Below are 18,079 nucleotides of genomic sequence, written 5' to 3'. Positions count from 1 at the left end.
ACTTTCATATACCTATCTATTTGTATTAGTAACAGCATTCCTCTTGTATTAATCCAGGACAGAAGCCATAAACCTTCTGATATATATTCAACTACCACTAAATCACTATGTTCCATCAATTTTTTCAGTGTCTCTCTTATCCTACCATCCTAATTTTTAGCATCATTACCTAATGCATTGATTGTCTAACTTCTTCCTAGTGGATCTCCCTGACTTCAATCTCGTCTTCCTCTAATCTACCTGCAGATTATCATGAGCTTGATTTCCCTAAAACACACTTTAAATGTCCCTAAAAGATGAAGTGGTTTTTTACACCCTTATCAAGAACCTATTAGTCATGCCTAGGCTCTACACAGCCCAACTTCATCATTCTCATTCCCACCTCACATTCAGTTTTTTCTACTTTACTTTACTTAGTTAGCCAAATCCTTCAAGGTGCCTATGAAATAATATTTCCTAGGCTGGGTATGGTGGTTCATGCCTGTCTGTAATCCCAGCACTTTTGGAGGTTAAAATGGGAAGATTGCTTGAGCACAGGAGTCAGAGACCAACCAGCCTGGGCAACATAGTGAGACTCCATCTCAACAAACAATTTAAAAATTGGCCAGGTATGATGGCACACACCTGAACCTGTAAGAGCGAGGCTGCAGTGAGCTGTGACCTGAGACCTGCACTCTAGCCCGGGCAACAGAGCAAGTACCTGTCTCCAAAAAAAAAAAGGACACTTCCTCCTCCTTGACGTCATCTCAACTCTTCATACCACCATCTCACCACTCCTATAGAATCATTTGGGTCCTTTTAACAGTTTCGCCCATCTTAGCTCCTCTCGTACCTAATTTGTGGCCTTGGCATCTAGCAGGTACTAAATAAAAGACATGTTAACTTAAATGACAAGCATGGTATCCCATGCCTATAGTCCTAGCTCCTCGGGAAGCTGAGGCAGAAGGATAGCTTAAGCCCAGAAGTTTGAGGCTGCAGTGAGATATGATTGCCTTGCACTCCAGCCTGGGCAACAGAGACACCATCTCAAAAAACAAACAAACAAAAAATTGTAATCAAAAAAGATCCTTCTTCAAGAAAGAATGTCCTAGTCAGCTATTGCAACATTCCCAGAAACATTAAATTGGCAAAGATCTAAAAATCTATTGGAATGCTGATTAACCTCTATTATCTACTGTAACATTTATTAAGTACAAGCAGCCCTTGATTTCCAGCAATTTTACTTTTGCTGATTCATTTAAAGCACCTAGCCAATTACACCTACTTACTGTAGACAGAGGATACACTAATGAATTTATATTACTTGGTTTGTTTCCTGATGACATGTATAAAGTATCTCCAACTCCCCAAGTCTGTCTAGCCCTGTAGCCACTTTTGAGAACATCTTTGGCTCTAGGTCAGATCCATTCAGCCAAATTTAGGTTGAGCAAAGAAGGATCAAGATTAAGCAGAACAAAGGGAGCAATATACTGAGGAAAAGAAATACATACAAAGGATTGTTTGCCTTAAGTATTTAGCAATTGCCCTATCCCTACCCCCCATTATTACCACTCAAGTACTACCCTTCCAAGCAGTCACTTCGATCCAAATACACATTTTGGGGAATATTTTACAGTTGGTTCTAGGTTAAAGTATTTAATTAGCACCATCATTTCATAGACACATTATCTAATTAATACCTAAAACTCTTAAACACAATTAACAAAATAAACACCTGCATTCTAATAGCAAAGTGATTCCATATTTATGCCTGTAAGATTTTATTTTGTCATTAGGAAAACTAACAGGAAAATGCAAAATTAAAGTCACAATAAAACACCATTTCTCTCTCCTTAGATTAAAAAAAGAGAGACTCTCAATACCAAACACAGACAAGAATATAGAGCTTTGCTGTCTGGTATAGTAGCCACTAACCACAAGGGGCTACTGAGAACTTTAAATGAGGTTAATGCAAATAGAGATTTGCTGTAAGTGTAAAATATACAATGGATTTAAAATATTTAATGGATTAGTATGTTTTCACACTGCTGATAAAGACATATCCAAAACTGAGCAATTTACAAAAGAAAGAGAGGTTTAATGGACTTACGGTCCCATGTGATTACTGCGGAAGACAAGGAGGAGCAAGTCACATCTTTCATGGATGGCAGCAGGCAAAGAGAGCTTGTGCAGGGACACTCACCATTATAAAACCGTATCTCAGCCAGGCACGGTGGCTCAAGCCTGTAATCCCAGCACTTTGGGAGGCCGAGGCGGGTGGATCACAAGGTCAAGAGATCGAGACCATCCTGGTCAACATGGTGAAACCTCGTCTCTACTAAAAATACAAAAAATTAGCTGGGCATGGTGGTGCATGCCTGTAATCCCAGCTACTCAGGAGGCTGAGGCAGGAGAATTGCCTGAACCCAGGAGGCAGAGGCTGTGGTGAGCCGAGATCGTGCCATTGCACTCCAGCCTGGGTAACAAGAGCGAAACTCCGTCTCAAAAAAAAAAAAAAAAAAAAAAAAAACGTATCTCATGAAACTTACTCACTATCATTAGAACAGCACAGGAAAGACCTGCCCCCATGATTCAATTACCTCCCACAGGGTTCCTCCCATAACACCTGGAAATTCAATTTATCCACTGTAAAATTTATTAAGTACAAGCAGTCCTTGATTTCCAGCAATTTTAGAGATTTGGGTGGGGACACAAGCAAATCATATCATTTAATATTTTTAAAAGAATGCAAAATATCTAATTAACTTCATTGTTTACAGGCTGAATCATTTTGGAAACATTGGATTAAATAAAATACATTATTAAAATTAACTCTGCCTGTTTCTTTTTACTAATGCGACTACTAGAAAAATTTAAATTACAGTATATTTAAATAGGACAGCACTGAAATAAAACAATAGAAACTTTTGGCTGGATGCATTGGCTCACGCCTGTAATCCCAGCACTTTGGGTGGCTGAGACGGGCGGATCACGAGGTCAGGAGTTCCAGACCAGCCTGACTAACATGGTGAAACCCCGTCTCTACTAAAAGTACAAAAATTAGTTAGGTTTGCTGGCACGCACCTGTAATCCCAGCTACTCAGGAGGCTGAGGCAGGAGAATCGCTTGAAGTGGGGAGGCAGAGGTTGCAGTGAGCTGAGATCATTTCACTGCACTATAGCCTGGGCAGCAGAGTGACACTCCATCTCAAAAAGAAAAGAAAAAAACTAGAAACTTTTATACACCATTGATAGGAGTAAAAATTGGTATAGCAACACTGGTGAGACTTTTGAATATCTAGTTAGGGTTGTAAGATAAGGATGGCCTACAGTCCAGCAATTTTATTCCCTAAAGAAATTCTTACATATAGATGGCACGTAAATGGTTTTAGACCATTGTTTAAAATTACAAAAATAATCCAAATGTCCTTCCAAAAAGACTAGACAAAATGTGTTCTAGCTCCATGTGGTGGCTCACACATGTAATCACAACACTTTAGGAGGCCAAGGCAGGCAGATCACTTGAGCTCAGGAATTAGAGACCAGCCTGGGCAACATGTTGAAACCTCATCTCTACAAAAAAGACAAAAATTAGCCAGATGTGGTAATGTACGCCTGTAATTCCAGCTACTTGGGAGGCTGAGGTGAGAGGATCACTTGAGTCTGGTAAGTCAAGGCTGCAGTGAGCCAAGATTGCACCACTGCACTCTAGCCTGGGTGACAGAGCCAGATCTCATCTTACTTAATAAAACAAAACAACTGTTCTAATCATACAATGGAATACCATGCAATATATATGCAATACTATGGAAAAAAGGAACTAGAACAAAAAAAGAACTGCAAAAATATTAAGTGACAAGAACAAATTGTAAAAAAAAAAAAAAAACCTTCTGTATACGATCATGTACACAAAAGTCTTAAAATAGTACTATATGCTATTTAGAAACAGATCATGTATGGAGATTGTATCTATAAGGCAGGCATGAAATTTAGGATAGTGGCAGAGAGAGGAGATGAAATTCAGGAAGATTACAGAAGAGCTTCAATTACCTAAACTAAGCTGGGTGGTGGGTACTTCAGTGTTCTATATTTATAACTCATCTGAAATATTTCCAAACCTTTAAGAGAAGATTTTACATACTATGTATAGCACTAACTGGGTATACTTTATGGTTTGGGGGACATAATGAAGCAGTAACTGCACAATTTTAACAATGTTAAAAGCAGCTGTCCCTAGAATAACAACAGGGTACAGGAGATGCAGTAAATACCAATAATATAAACACCAAATATATAAATACCAATTGTATACCACTACAAGGAGAAAAAGGTAACAAAACACACATCCTAAATCAGGGGTCAACAAACTTTCTCTTTCAGGGTCAAAAGAGTAACTATTTTTGGGTTTCCAAGGCCATATGGTTCCTCTCTCAAGCACTCAACTCTGCTTTAGTAGTGGGAAAGCAGCCATAGACAAAATCAGCATGGCTCTCTCTCTCTTTTTTTTTTTTTTTTAATAGAGATGGGGTTTCTCCATGTTAGCCAGGCCAGTCTCGAACTCCTGACCTCGGGTGATCTGCCCACCTCAGCCTAGCATGGCTATCTTTCAATAAAACTTTACAAAAATAAGCAGTGGGACAAATTAGGATGATAGGTTATAGTTTGATGACACTTGTCTAGATCCATCTTTAAAAAAGTTATCAGTAAATTAAATGAAAGTCTAAAGGGGAAATGGATTTGCATAGTAACAATATATGTCATGATCTTCTGATAATTACAACAGAGAAAATGTTCCTTCTCCACCGAAACAGCTAGCAGTTACCACCACCCTTAACCCAGTGATCAAACTTAGCACCACTATTAATGTAAAAGGCACTGGCTGGGCGCGGTGGCTCATGCCTGTAATTCTAGCACTTTGGGAGGCAGAGGCGGGTGGATCACCTGAGGTCAGGAGTTCAAGATCAGCCTAGCCAAGATGGTGAAACCCTGTCTCTACTAAAAAACTACAAAAATTAGCTAGATGTGGTGGCAGGGGCCTGTAATCCCAGCTACTCAGGAGGCTGAGGCAGGAGAATCGCTTGAACCTGGTGGCAGAGGTTGCAGTGACCCGAGATTGTGCCACTGCACTCCACTCTGGGTGACACAGTGAGACTCTGTCTCAAAAAAAAAAAAGAAAAAGTCAGGTATTTTGTTCCTCTGATATAATATGAAGCAGTATCACCTATAAACTATGCTGGTCAAAATGGTTAACCTAAATTTATCAGTCATTAGATCTAACAACAGTTTAAGAAGAGAAAAAAACTTTTTTTTTTGTCTTCTTAAATTGTTTTAAGAAGAAATTGTTTTAAGAAGTTTGAGATTTTAAACAAAATCTCAAAGAAATAATCAGACAAATTCTGAATACAGGATACTTTACAAGATAATTGGTGCCTTCAAAAAGAGAAAATCGGCCGGGCGCGGTGGCTCATGCCTGTAATCCCAGCACTCTGGGAGGCCAAGGTGGGCGGATCACCTGAGGTCAGGAGTTCGAGACCAGCCTGGTTAACATGGAGAAACCCCATCTCTATTAAAACAAACAAACAAACAAAAAACAAAAAGAAAATAATTTGAGTGTTTACATTTGTAAGAGAATAGAGATGCAATAACAAACACAATAAAATCCACAATCCTTCAAAGACTTTGGTTTGGAGCGGGTAAAACTATATAAGACATTATTTTTTTTTTTTACCCAATTGAGGAAGTCTGAATATGGATTGTGGATCAGATGAACTGGGGAATTAAATTTGTCAGGTATGATAATTTTGCAGGTATAGAGGAAAATCATTTTTTGGAGATTCATACTTTGTTATTTAGGAGTAAAGTGACATGACATCTATAATTTATTTCTAAATGGCTCATATGGCAATGTTATGGATTGAATCTGTGTCCACTCCTCCCCCACAATTTATATGTTAAAATCCTAACCCCTAATGTGATATAAGGTGGGGCCTCTATTCGGTCATCAGGTTGGAGCCTTCCTGAATACTATTAATGCCCTTATAAAAAGGACCCTGGAGAGCTCTCTAGCTCTGTCCCATGTAAGTACACAAGATGGCCATGTGCAAACCAGAAAGACAGCCCTCATCAGATGCCAGATCTTCCAGCACCTTCATCTAGAACTTGCCAGCTTTCAGAACTGTAAGAAATATACTTGTTTTTTATAAGCCACCAGTCTATGGTATTCTTTTACAGCAGCCCGAACTAAGACAAGGGAAAACACAAAATACTGTTGAATTTAGGTGATGGTTATGTAGGCACTCAGCGTACTATAATGTTTTGCAGCATTAAAATTTTTCATATTAAAAAGCAAAAAATCCAGTATGAGATTATTTATAATTTATTAAATTTGTTACCCTTCCCCCAATACTAAAATAGTACTATGTAACCCCCAGAGTTCTCAAGGTTAAATATCAAAATCTACCCAAAATAAATTCTCCAAGAATTCATGACCCTGATGTTTTTTCCTTTTAAACATCTGATTTCTAAAAATCAAGACAAAAGGCAAAAACCACAAGATAGATACTTTGAATTATCATTATTCTCCAAAGCGATTAATGCCTACAGACAATGTTTATTGACTAAACAAAAATGAATAGAAGGAATTTATGTCCATTCATTTATTTTTTTTTATTTATCTTGAGACAGAGTCTCACTCTGTCGCCCAGGCTAGAGTGCAGTGGCACAATCTCAGCTCACTACAACCTCCATCAGTTCATACACTCAACAACAATCCTCTTCCCTCTTCCTACCCTCTACTCTAGGAATCCCCAACCCACAGGCCATAGACCAGTACCCTCCATGGCCTGTTGGGAACCAGGGTGCACAGGAGGTGAGCAGTAGGCAAGCAAGTGAAGCTTCATCTGTACTTAGAGCCACTCCCCATTGCTGGCATTATTGCCTGAGCTCCACCTCCCGTCAGATCAGTGGCAGCACTAGATTCTTACAGGAGTGTGAACCCTACCGTGAACTGAGCATGCAAGAGGTCTAGGTTGCATGCTCTTTATGAGATTCTAACGCCTGATGATCAGTCATTGTCTCCTATTACTCTCAGATGGGACCATCTAGTTGCAGGAAAACAACATCAGGGCTCCCACTGATTCTACATTATGGTAAATTATATAGTTATTTCATTATATATTACAATGTAATAATAATAGAAATAAAGTGCACAATAAATGTAATGTGCTTGAATCATCCTGAAACCCCCCTCCATCCATGGAAAAAATTCTTCCATAAAACTGGTCCCTGGTGCCAAAAAGGTTGGGGATCTCTGCCCTACTCCTTTTCTCTCCCTAAAAGATGCTGTTTAGCTTATTTACTCATTTATTCAGCTAATATTTGTAGAATACAATATAGACACATGGATAAATCAGCATACAAAACTAACACAGTTATTGCCTTTATGTGGCTCACACTCTGGTAGAAAATGAGGATCTTAGAATAGAATTCTTGATTTTAGAGTCAAAAGAACCTCAAGATATCTCAAGGTCCCGGCTTCTCCCTTACCCCTGAGAAAAATGTTGATTGCAGGTTAAGGCTACTAAATCCTAAAAGAGTAAGTACACATGCCACAGAACCATTAAAAGGTTGAGTGGGAACCACAAACAGAGTCTTCTGTTCCCAAGTTTCAGTACTCTTTCAACTTACCATGTATCATTTAGTAGTATAATAGTAGCAGTATTAATAGTAGTAACAGCAATAGAAAGCACTCGATAAAGGTTACTCATTATAATGTGCCAGTCTCTATTTTACATGGATTATTGCAACCCAACAATCTTATGAACATTCTCACTTTATAAATGAGAAAACTGAAGTTTAGAAACATTAAGTAACCTATACAAGGGTAGGTAACCTGTCTATGTGGAGGAGCAGGGATTCAAATCCCAGACTATGACTTTGGAGTCAACATTCCCAATCACTATCCTCCTTTTCCCAAAAAGATAACCCACTCGAAGTATAAAGGCTTCTTACACTTTATACACTTATAAACAGTGCTAAGCATCCTATAGTATTACCTGCAGGCATAGAGTAGCAACAATTCAGAAATATTTCTCTAAATCCATTGAAAAGATACCTCATGCACATTTGATAAACAAAACCAGTATCATTACCATAGGGACAACCGCTCTAACCATCTTTCAAATACACAACTCAAACTATTGCTGTCTAGCATCTCCTGAACTTTTTTTAGCCAAAATATCTGACAACCAATTAAACACCAAACTTATTTTTACCTTGTTAGATTGTTTTCAGTCCTTTTAAAAACATACGTTCAATATGATTCCAGCTGGTTCTCTATAATTAACTATCACTACTCCTTTACATTAGGCTCACTGCAACCTCCACCTCCCGTGTTCAAGTAGTTCTTCTGCCTCAGCCTCCCAAGCAGCTGAGACTACAGGTGCGCACCACCATGCCTGACTAATTTTTGTATTTTTAGTAGAGACAGGGTTTCACCATGTTGGCCAGAATGATCTCAATCTCCTGACCTCAGGTGATCTGCCAGCCTCCACCTCCCAAAGTGCTGCCCACCTCCGCCTCCCAAAGTGAGCCACCACACCTGGCCAACATAGATATTATTTTAACATATTCTATAATACAACATCAATATACAACTACTGTATATTCACCTGTGTTTACAAACTTGGTGGCCACTATGTACTTAAATAAAAATCAAGTAAGCAAAGACACAGGCAGAAAAAGCAACTCAAAGCAAAAGCACACTGAAGGGTAAGTAACCTGAACTTAAATATAAACCCATGTCACTGGTAAGATTCAAGATGTAGAGTAAGAACAATAATGCAAGTCAATATCATCACTAATTTTCCAAATCTGCCCTTACAAACTAGAGTTAGAATTTACTAAAAAGGAGGGTGGGAAGGGCATAACTGAAAACAATTACATATATTAAATATTAAGCTAAAAGTTATTTCACAGCTGGGCACGGTGGCTCATGCCTGTAATGCCAGCACTTTGGGAGGCCAAGACAGGCAGATTACCTGAGGTCGGGAGTTCGAGACCAACCTGACTAACATGGATAAACCCCGTCTCTACTAAAAATACAAAAATTAGCCAGGCGTGGTGGTGCATGCCCATAATCCCAGCTACTCGGGAGGCTGAGGTAGGAGATCGCTTGAACCGGGGAGCCAGAGGTTGCAGTGAGCAAAGATTGTGCCATTGCACTCCAGCCTGGACAACAAGAGCGAAATTCCATCTCAAAAACAAAACAAAAAAGTTATTTCACTTTCACATTGCAATTCAAAACACTCCAGAACAGCTGAATAGAAATAAACTCAGTTTCCCTAAGTTTAGGACAACCAACCACCAAAGATTTAATAAAATGTTAGATTATATAAACAAAATCAGTTACAAGAGATAATTTTTAAAAATTCAAGTAAGGTTGTTTTTGGTTATTTTTCAATCTAAGATAGATGGCTAAATGTTGAACAACTTAATGAATCTGGTCTGAATTATAGTACTAAATTTAATATATTCCAAAAATTCAAGTTCTCTTGTGCATCAGCATTTTGATAAAGTAACAGAGTTATAAAAATACATTAAAAACGAAACTAGGCTGGGCCACCATGGTGGCTCACACCTGTAATCCCAGAACTTTGGAAGGCCGAGACGGGCAGATCACCTGAGGTCAGGAGTTCGAAACCAGTATGGCCAATATGGCGAAACCCTGTGTGTACTAAAAATACAAACTTAGCTGGGCATGGTGACACAGGTCTGTAATCCCAGCTACTTGGGAGGCTGAGGCATAAGAATCACTTGAACCGGGAGGCGGAAGTTGCAGTGAGCCAAGACTGCACCACTGCACTCCAACCTGGGCAACAGAGCAAGACATCATATCAAAAAATAAATAAATAATAAAAATACCCACACACACAAATACAAAGAAACTAGTAATCTAAAGGCATATTTGGGCATAATAAATGAGGACTCAAGTCATAAATAGAACTAACATTCATTTGTATATTGAAGTACTGAAATAAATGCAAATTGATTTGCTTTAAAATTAAAAAAATCAGTCTTTATTCACTTTAGCAAATGAATGAAAAAATGAAATGAAAGCAAAAGACAGCCAAGCATTAAAATAAGAACAAAAAGATGAAAGATCTTTTATGCTTAATAGGCCTCTTTACCAAACTGGTTCGTCAATAGGAAAGCAACAGAAAGAATAGAAAGCAAAAACTAAGCACTTGCTTCACACATCTAAGTGCAATATGACAATCTCATATGCAGAAAAAACAAAGGCATGACATTAAGTAATACAACAAAGCTATGGAAGGAGAAGTAGTGATAAATATACAGACCAAGTTGAGCACATTAAACCAAGAGAAAAACTGGCTCATTAGCCATCTTTGCTAAGGGAATAAAAGTATCCATTACAAATCTGTGACAATATTACCAGGCACTATTGTTCAACCACTAATCCTTCAGCTGTACTCATATAAGAACAGAAAGTTTTTTAAACATAAATGACAACACCTATTTTATAGGTACATCCAATTATTTAAATCAGACTTAAAAAATCCTGTTCACCTTCTTCCATTGTTCCACCTTTACTCCCATCCTCCTTTCTAGGAACTCATCTATCCCAAGGTTGTACAGTAAACAAAAACACCTGAAGCCTCCAGACTTCCCTCATGTCTGCCTGACTCAGGGATCTTTTTCATTCTCTGGGTCATATTTTCATCTTAAACCAATGTCTTTCTCTGAGGTACAACAGTCTTTCCTCTTTCCTCTTTTCAGTCTAGTTTTTATCCAATTACAGAAAACCTCTTCCTTTCCTTTTGTTAAAAACAGTAAAGTTGTAATCACAGCTTTTAAATTTAGTGTAGAAAACACACACTCCAAATTTTCCACTCAACTTTTAAAGCCAGCCACATAAGGAGTTCAGCTTTAATGTAAACTGGGGAGTTGTTGGTTACCAGAATGCAAGATCAACAAGGGCAAGGATTTGAGATTTTGTCTGTTTTGTTCAGATACCAGCATGAAATGGTGCCTTTGCATACAGAAGGCACTCAATGAACATAAGAATTGGCTACAGACTAAAAATTATTAGACCATTCTGAATTCTTTACTAGCGCAGAGTAAATAAAAACAGAGAACCTCCAAAACCTTAACCAAATCTCCTATATAGACTAACATTTGGAATGCTTTAAATGAATTATGTGCTCTTTTTAAGGGACTAAGAAGGTCCACCTGTGTTCAACAGATAATGCCATTTCCCCACTTCAGAGATAAATGCTTTAGTCAGAACAAGGGAAAAGAAAAACACTGCCCAGATGGGTTAAGCACCCATACTGACATTCCTAGATTCTCCTACTCATAAGAACATCTATTAACTATCCCTTTTCAGTGTGAGGAGTGCTCTTGATACCTACACATCAAGAAAATAAAATGCAATTAGATTTAAAAATCAGTGGCATTACTCTCAAGCTTAAAATCGCTTTGCGAGCCTTCAGGCTCTTACGAATTACCATGTTCTTTATCAAATCTACTTCTTCTCAGGTATGTACCTCCAACCAAACAACACTTATTCATTTGTTTTATTTTCTTGTATATTATACATTTGATTCTACCTGATAATATAACTGCATTTTAAAAGTTTTCTATATAAGACAAGTTTTTTCTTCCAATTTCTAGCACACAAATGTACTTTTCATTCACAACCAATTCTGAAGTGAAGGACATTCCACATAGACAATAATTACAGCAATTCTAGAGACAGGTCTTATCCTCCCTATATCACTAACAGTAATTGGTACCATCTCTAAGAGTAAGTTCCTTAATAGTCAATAGATGGCTTCCAAAGTTTGTCTCCTTTAAGTATCAGATTGGATTTAACTGGATCTTCTTTTGTTCCTAAGGATGCAAAACAATTTTCCAAGAAGTGTTATGTTTCTAAACTTTAAGATTTTAAATTTTCAAGAAACAAAAATATAATAATTTTTAAAGCTAAAAAGAATAATCTTGATGATACTTCAACCTTCACCAAAAGAAAACTTTGAATCCATTTTACATTTAGCAAGATAATATTAAACTATGTAATAAATCAAAAGTTTTAAATTAGTAAAGTGTATTTTAAATGTTACAAACCATGTCAAATGTATAACATATGAACAAATTAAAATACTACAATTGAGTAAGCTACAAGGTTCTTGTGGTTAAACAAGTTATTACAAAGAGTATTATTATTTTTGTTTTGTTTTGTTTTGAGTCTGTTGCCCAGGCTGTAGTGCAGTGGCGTGATTTTGGCTCACTGCAACCTCCACCTTTAGGGTACAAGCAATTCTCCACCTCAGCCTCCGAGTAGCTGGGACTACAGGCGTGTGCCACCAGGCCCACCTATTTTTTGGTAGAGACAGGGTTTCACCATGTTGGCCAGGCTAGTCTCGAACTCCTGACCTCAAGTGATTCACCAACCTTGGTCTCTCAACGTACTGGAATTACAGGCATGAACCACTGTGCCCAGCCATGAAGAGTATTATTAGAAAAGGTATATGTTATGCCAAGTAATAACAAGATATTGTAGATGTGGTCACAAGTTAGCAATAGTAAAACGAAAAGAAAAAAAGGTACTTGAGAACTCTTTTGTGTCATAATTTACCATAATTCAGAAGTAAAGTGTTAATGGTTGCTATTAAAGTTAAACCGAAGGGGAGAAATAAAACACCCTGTAATGTGAATGAAAACTAAAAAGTGTGAGATCCTGAGGGACAAAAAAAGAAATTAAAAAAGAATATTAAAAAGAAAAAAGTATATGCGTTATCATACAGTATGATATGTATGTTCCTATGATGTTATGTGTTATGTTACTAAAAACTAAATCTCAAAATCTTTAAATAGTCTGAGAAATGTATATACTATATTGATCAACTTCTGGAAAACTTCATAACATCATCGAGAATTGAGTAAAGGGTTCTTTTTATCATAAAGCAATTCAACTATCTGGTCTGCTATTCTTTTTTGGCCCGCCAGTACACCTGGCTAATTTTTGTATTTTAAGTAGAGACCGGGTTTCACCATGTTGGCCAGGGCAGGCTGGTCTCAACTGATCTGCCCGCCTTGGCCTCCCAAAGTGCTGGGATTACAGGAATGAGCCACTGCGCCTAGTCACACTTGTTAGTCTTCAAGGTAGTCTTTTAAAGAAAGAATACAGGCTGGGTGCGGTGGCTTACGCCTGTAATCCTAGCACTTTGGGAGGCCACGGTGGGTCGATCACCTGAGGTCAAGAGTTCAAGACCAGCCTGGCCATTATGGTGAAACCCCCATCTTAAAAAAATAAATAAAGGAACATAGATGGAATGTTCAAAAGTGTCAATCTTCTTAAATCAAATCAACACAAAAAGATTAAATTACATCAGAATTTTTTTAAAAATAGAGGCATGGTTTTGCTCTGTCGCCTAGGCTGGAGTAAAGTGGTGTGATCACAGCTCACTGCAGCTTTGATCTCCCTGGCTCTCGCAATCCTCCCATCTCAGTCTCCTAAGTAGCTAACCACAAGTGCACACCACCATGCCCAGCTAACTTATTTTTTGTAGAAACAGGGTCTTGTTATGTACCCCAGGCTGGTCTCAAACTCCTCAAACAATCCACCTGCCTCAGCTTCCCAAAATGTTGGGACAGGCGTGAGCCACTGTGCCTGGCCTAGAAACATTTTGTTTGCAAAAAGATTATAAAATGGCTAATTAAAGACATCAGCATGCTTAAATTAGTTCAAAAGATGAAAACCTATTTTTTTAACTCAAGGTATTGATGTAAATAAGCCTCACCAACAAAAACAAAGAAAAAATACAGATGAAGCTCATGTACCTTTTTCTTCACCTATTCTTGTTACATCATCCACTAGAGCTGATAACAAGTTGTCATTTTGCAATTTTTATGACAGTCAACTACAAACTATAAAAATTAAATATTTCCCAAAGACTTTTATCATCAACGTTTGAAGGTAGGATAGTGAACGTTATAGGATAGTGAAATGTCAGTCCTCTTAATCATCAATTCTGTTAATATAATGTATAAGATACATTTTACAATAAAACTTTAAAGCTGCTAATATAAATAGAAGAATTCCATTTCATTCCAATTCTGAAATTAGTTCACCAAAGGTAAAACAAAAAGAATCAGGTACAATGTGAAAAATAACTGGAAATCCAGGTATATTATACTCCCAAAAATTATCTTACCATTAATCATGATTTCACACTTTATACTATTACTTGATTAAATTTTGCCATTAGAATTTTGGATTAAAAAAACTTTTATCATTCCGATTTCATCGGTTATTTCTTTGCTGACTAGTTTTTATTAAAATCAGTGAATTGTGGGCTGGTGGCTCAGGGTGGCTCATGCCTGTAATCCCAGCATTTTGGGAGGCCAAGGTGGGAGGATCACAAGGTCAAGAGATCGAGATCATCCTGGACAACATGGTGAAACCTCGTCTCTACTAAAAAAATACAAAAATTAGCTGGGCATGGTGGTGTGCGCTTGTAGTCCCAGCTACTAGGGAGGCTGAGACAGGAGATCGCTTGAACCCAGAAGGTGGAGGATGCAGTGAGCTGAGATTGTGCCACTGCACTTCAGCCTGGTGACAAGCAAGACTCCATCTCAAAAAACAAAACAAAACAAAACAAACAAAAAAAAACCCAGAGAATTGTGAAAGGCATATTTCACAGAAAATATAAAATATCATATGTTGCATTTTAAAAAGAGAATTACACTACTACTTAACTACTTTCTATGCTAGGTAATGTCACGAAATACTTTAAAATAGTTATATATAACATAAAAATATTCATGAAAGCCTTTTTTTTTTTGAGAGTCTCACTTTCACCCAGGCTGAAGTGCAGTGGCACAAACTCAGCTCACTGCAACCTCCACCTCCGGAGTTCAAGTGATTCTCCTGCCTCAGTCTCCTGAGTAGCCAGGATTACAAGCACATGCCACCCTGCCCGGATAATTTTTGTGGAGATGGGGTTTCACCATGTTGGCCAGGCTGGTTTCGAACTCCTGACCTCAAGTGATCTGCCCACCTCAGCCTCCCAAAGTGCTGGGATTACAGGCATGAGCCACCGCACCTGGCCTATATAGCCTCTTTTTAATAAATCACCATAATCACTAAGTGATACCATGGCAAATTCTACTTTTCCAACACTGCCAAGACATAATCAGCATCATATTTTAATTCAAAAGATTCCATAAAAAATGTTTGCTATAGGAAAAGGTAACTTTCAACAAGAGCCACTTTTTCTGACCTTGTCAACCTGGGAATGAGCTGTTCTGAGAAGCACAGCTACTTGGACACTACACCATTCCTTTAGATGATGTAATCTTAAGGAATTTAGTAATTAGGTGAATTACTAACATAAAACAGTATTTACTGACATGACTAAACTGAAAAGACCTTTCACCTATTCCTAGAGTCTTCACAGAAATCGGATACCCAGTGTAAGAAAACGGTGTTGAAAGCTCTGCTGGTCACTTCAAAGAGAATAATCACATCAACAAATGCAAAGGATAACGTACTAGAAACTGGGGAAATCTTAAAGTATGAAAGTTCAAATAAAAATACCACTGCATGCTAATATACAATAACACAAAGAACCACTGCAGAAACTGTTATAAGACTTTATGAGAGCGAAAACAAATGAAGAGGTGAAAACACAACGACCGTTAAGAAAAAAAAAAAGACAAAGAAGGCATTGAGAGAAGAAGCACAGAATAAAGATTATCCCTGAAAGAAAATCTGTTGACTAAAAAATACTGTTCTACTTAATTTTAAAATTTTGATTAGAACAACACTGTCCATTTAGCAGACCTACAAAAACATTTCCTTAAAAAAATTACCATTACTTCAACTATATTTTTAAAAGGCCTGTACACTTGTTAAAGACTATCATAATAATTAGAATAACTTGTCTCACTATTTACTCAGAAATGCTCTATTTAAAAGTAGGCCAACAATAGGAACTTTGCTATTGCACAACAGAAAAAGCAAATGAAATAACATCTATTAACATTCAGTGTCCATGGCATGTTTCTCCACCTCCTAGAACATACTGTGACTTACACTGTCCACCCTGAACAATTTACCACTTCTTCACCCATGCAGTAGCTCAAATAAAGACAGTTCCTGTGTTAATCCCACAATAAACCTCAGTAATTCTCACATCACCGTAGTTGTAAACGTTTGTTAACAGAAAAGGAATGTTTTTCCTAAAATAGCTACATAACACTAAGACTACTCAAATTCCTAAATAATCCTTTTACAACATGCCTGCCAACTTTACAATACATGTGGAGCCTAATTTAAAAGCTCTTTAACTGTGACTTTATCAAAACAGCTTCCACTAATATAAAGTCTCTTTTTAAAAAAGCTTTCAAGTTGTTCTTAGAAGAAATTGAATATTGATGAATTTGGGCTGCTATCAAATGCTTAAGAAGCTTTTTTTTTTTTTTTTTTGCCAAATAAGATGGGCAAACGTCCTAGATCTGCTAAATCTGACATGAGAGATCATGCAATTTTAAAAAATGAAGAAATAACAATTTCCAGAACTCACTGAGCCCGTCATTTAAAAAATCATTTTCAGTATTATTTTCACACAGTACGTTTAATAATACAATTTTTTTAAGGCTGTTAGGCTTAAAGTATAAAAAACTGATCTACCACATAAGGCTAGTGAGTCTATACTCTTAATGGGGCTCCGGTAGATTTGGGGCACTGACAGTAAGTGGCAGTTTCAATTAAGAACTTCAGTGTTAGGAATGACATCCGAAAAGGATGGTGCTGGGGAAGGCAGGCAAGAGATGCCGGAGTACGATGAGAAGAGAAACACACGATTTAAAGCCACTAAGGAGGGAAAGCGAGGGCAGAACGCATAGACAGCAAGGAGAGAAAGACGATTTAACAAGGAAGTGAAGTGGAGCGCAGAGCAGGGCAGAAACTGATGAGGAAACGAATGGGAAAAGGCAGTGTTTTCAAACAGTGCATGCACCAGGAAGAGTCGAGCCAAGGCTTGGGGAGCCCCAGTGCTTTCGTGTGAAAGGGACGCTTGCAGACTGAAGCGGAGGGAAGGGGGAATCAATTGGCTTCCAGGCGTTCTAGCAGACTCCCATTCTCTCCCCGCGGCTCTCCCAGCCCTCAGCCGAGCGGAGGCGGCTGCCGGGAAAGGGGCCTACCCGAGAGCCAGGCCCGGCGTTCCCCTGCCTAGGCTCCGGGGCAGCGGGGAAAGTGGCGAGGATTCGGTAGGACAGAGACCCGGCCGCGGCTTGGCGGCACCGCGAAAACCGGCCAGGAGCCCGGGGCCTCGGAGGTACTGCTGGTCAGCCGCTTCCCCTCCGGCGGGGCGCCGGGCGGCCTTACCTGAGGCAGAGGAGGGAGGATTGATCTAGGGCGCCTCGCTTGCGCCCGCCGCGGAGCCCCCCGCGGTACTCAGCCCAAGTTTCCAACGGAGGCGCGACCCTGTCTCAGCTGCCGCTTTCCCCTCGGGGTCTCGACCACCGCCTCCGCCGCCTCCGGGGCTGCTTACACCGCCGGGCCCCTCACGCCGCCGCCGCCGCCGCTGCCGCCTTCTCTCCACCCTAGCGCCGTTGCCGATTCGGCCGCCGCCACCTCCTCCGCCGCAGCCTCGTCTCTCTGGAGCATCTTCCAACCACCAAACCCTGAGAATCAGAGACTCCAGCCGCGCCGGCAGGAAACTCCCCCGCAACTGCTAGGGGAACCAGGCAGTCAGAGCACCGGCGGCTTTTCCGCCATTGAGCAGCAGCCGCTCGGCTCCTTCTGCAACCCCCTCCCTGCACCCTAGTCCTTCCCCGCCCCTCAGGGAGCCCCGCCTCCGGCTCCCACCCACTGGGATGCCGCGCGCCTTCTCGCGGCTCCCAGTTTGCTGGGAGTCTTGTCAATCACCGCTCTCCCTCCCAGCGAGGCTCCCTCCGCACCTCGGTACTTAGTTTACCCCGCCTACCCTGCCCCGCCTCTGACTTTCTAATTTCCCATTGGGCATCAGTGGCCACTTTCAATTGGCAAGGTCAACTGTCCATCAAACACCGCC

General features: G+C 39.4%; 1 protein-coding gene across 2 annotated transcripts in view; it reads right to left on the bottom strand.

Annotated features, from left to right (window-relative positions):
- PPM1B (protein phosphatase, Mg2+/Mn2+ dependent 1B) overlaps window positions 1–17,819 on the bottom strand; it is a 69,713-nt gene extending 51,894 nt beyond the window's left edge. For both annotated transcript variants that reach the window (XM_012450599.2, XM_012450596.2), the window contains exon 1: window positions 17,392–17,819. The gene's annotated coding sequence lies outside the window, so the exon portion shown is untranslated. The remainder of the gene's footprint in view (window positions 1–17,391) is intronic.
- Between the last annotated feature and the right edge of the window lie 260 nt (window positions 17,820–18,079).

Source organism: Aotus nancymaae, unplaced genomic scaffold, assembly GCF_030222135.1.
Source record: "Aotus nancymaae isolate 86718 unplaced genomic scaffold, 86718_ANA_hifiasm-v0.15.2.pri h1tg000057l, whole genome shotgun sequence".
Taxonomy (NCBI): domain Eukaryota; kingdom Metazoa; phylum Chordata; class Mammalia; order Primates; family Aotidae; genus Aotus; species Aotus nancymaae.
The sequence above is the reverse complement of the archived record's forward strand: the minus strand, read 5'-3'. Positions and strand labels throughout refer to the sequence as shown.